Here is a 3,057-nt window from a genome sequence, read left to right as displayed (position 1 = left end):
ATCAACCTCCATGTGGTTCGACCTCGGTCTTGCCGGATTATTTATTACTTCGACACTCCTGCACTTGGGAGAAGACATCAATCTTTTCGACGTGTCAAGTTTTTTGCGCCGTTGCCGGGGTGGTAAGTTCTTGTACAAATTATAGTATTTATTTTGTTTTCTCTTTTCACTTTTCTTATATATAACTTTGTTTCTTTTATTTTGTTTCTTTTTATTTTGTTTTCTTCCTCCTTCTTTTGGTTTCTTCTTCTTTTTATTCTATTCCTATACGTGCATGAGAGTGTGGTCACGTACATCAAGTGGTAGACTTTGTAGGGTATCCTCATCATTTTCAGAAAATATGGCCGAAGAAGATAATCAATCACTTTATAATGAGAATAATAAGAATAACCGTACTAGAACACTTAGAGACCACATGAATCCCACAAGAACAAGTGCACCATTATGCATAGTTTTTCCTCCTGATGCATCTCATTTTAATTTTAAGCCAGACATTATTCAATTTTTACCTTCTTTTCATGGCTTAGAATTTGAAAATCCATACTTGCATTTAAGGGAATTTGAGGAGGTCTCCAACACATATAATAATTTAAATTATAGCATGAACACCATTAGATTAAAGCTTTTTCCTTTTTCATTAAAAGATAAAGCTAAAACATGGCTACAAAATTTAAGACCAGGATCCATTCGTGCTTGGGATGAAATGCAACAACAGTTTTTAAAGAAGTTTTTCCCATCTCATAGAACAAACTCTTTCAACAGACAAATCACCACTTTCACTCAAAAACCAGGAGAAACATTTTACCAATGTTGGGATAGGTATGGAGACTTGCTTAGTACTTGCCCTCATCATGGTTTTGAAACATGGAGATTGGTTTCACATTTCTATGAACGGTTAACTCCTAAAGATAGGCAAATGGTTGAATTGATGTGCAATGGAACTTTTGAAGATAAAGACCTTGATGAAGCAATGGAGTACTTAGAGTTATTAGCTGAAAATGCTCAAAATTGGGACACCGCGGGTACTTATGAGGCACCGAGTAAAACTCAACCTCATACTTCTAGTTGAGGTATGTACAACCTTAGGGAAGATCATGACCTTCAAGCCAAGTTTGCATCTTTAGCTAGAAAAGTCGAGGCACTAGAATTGAAAAAGAGTGGTCAATTAAAATCTGTTGAAAACATTGTGTGTCAAATATGTGAAACAAATGAACACTCAACCAATGATTGTCCAACCTTGCCTTCTTTTAAGGAATGTCTCCATGAACAAGCCCATGCTTTAAACAGTTTTCAAAGGGCCAACCACAACCCATACTCCCAAACATACAACCCTGGTTGGAGAAATCACCCTCACAAATATACAACCCTGGTTGGAGAAATCACTCAAATTTTAGTTGGAAGAGTGAGAACAACAATGCACAAACTTCACAACCATCATTTCAAGCACACCACAATTTCCAAAATTCTCATGGATATGCACCTCCTTATGCTCCACCCCTAGAAGAAATCTTGAGGAAGCATTGCATGCATTCATTGAAAAGCAAGAGACAATCAATACTCAACTTGCTCAAAACATGACAGATTTTAAAGATACTCTTGCAAAATTTCCTCAAGCCAGCACTTCCATTTCCTCAAGCCATGACCAAACAAAGGAAAGTCAATCACAACTCTGAAATTTTTGAAATTTTCAAACAGGTAAGGATCAATATACCTTTGCTGGATACTATTAAACAGGTTCCTTCCTATGCTAAATTTTTAAAAGATCTATGCACTGTGAAGAGGAAACTGAATGTGAAAAAGAAAACCTTTCTAACTGAACAAGTAAGTGTTATTCTTCAAAACAATAATGCTTTGAAATATAAAGACCTTGGTTGTCCTACAATTTCTTGCTTTATTGGAGAGCATAAAATTGAAAGAGCCTTACTTGATCTCGGTGCTAGTGTGAATTTACTTCCATATTCAATTTTTCAGAGTCTCAATCTAGGTGAGTTAAAACCAACTTCTATATCTCTTTTACTTGCCGATAGATCTGTAAAAGTGCCTAGAGGAATAATTGAAGATGTGTTAGTACAAGTCGATAAATTCATTTATCCTATGGATTTTATTGTCTTGGACACAGAACCTGCTAAAGCATGTAATTCATTTCCTATTATTTTAGGATGTCTGTTTCTTGCAACCTCTAACGCATTGATTAATTGTAGGAATGGACTGATGAAGCTATCATTTGGAAACATGACATTGGAGATGAATATTTTCAACATTTGCAAGCAACCTAGAGATGATAATGATTTACAAGAAGTAGATCATATTGACGAATTAGTTTATGATCAACTTGAATCTACTTTAAGTAAAAATGAGTTAGATGAATCTGAAGATTTGCAAATGATTTATTCTAAGGAAGAAATCATGGATGAAACAAGCACCGAATATGTTGATGCGCATCTTTTGTCAACAGTGACAATAGATTTGACATCTGACATCACACCAATCGATGATTACTTTCCTAACGAATCCTTACTTTCTCTTAGTCCAATGCCTTGGTATGATAAAAATATTAATTTTCTTGCTTTAGGAGATTTGCTAGCTGATTGGAGTAATCAAGACAAAGAAAAGTTTTTGAACAAAGTGAAGAATTTTTATTGTGATGACCCTAACTTATTCAAATATTGTCCTGATCAAATATTTCAAAGATTCATTCCCGACAATGAGGTAAGTAGTGTCATTAAACTTTGTCATTCTGAAGCATGTGGAAGTTATTTCTCGTCAAAAAAGACAGCTGCAAAAATCTTTCAAAATGGATTTTATTGGCCCACCATGTTCAAGGACACGCATGCATTCTGTAAAATTTGTGAAAATTGTCAAAAAGTTGATACTGGTCAAAAAGTGTTGTTTTATAATTCTCAACTCTATGCATTTCCTAGAGAGCTAAGACCAAGATGGAGCAATCCTTATAGCGCTTGTGATATTGAGAATTCAATGGATGACAATGATTTTAAGAAAAATAGACATCGTTTGAAAGCTTACTTTGATAAGTTTCCTAGAGAAAATGAATCAACT

The sequence above is a fragment of the Populus euphratica genome, unplaced genomic scaffold (genome assembly GCF_000495115.2).
Source record: "Populus euphratica unplaced genomic scaffold, PopEup_1.0 scaffold677.1, whole genome shotgun sequence".
Classification (NCBI taxonomy): domain Eukaryota; kingdom Viridiplantae; phylum Streptophyta; class Magnoliopsida; order Malpighiales; family Salicaceae; genus Populus; species Populus euphratica.
Note: the sequence above shows the minus strand (reverse complement) of the source record.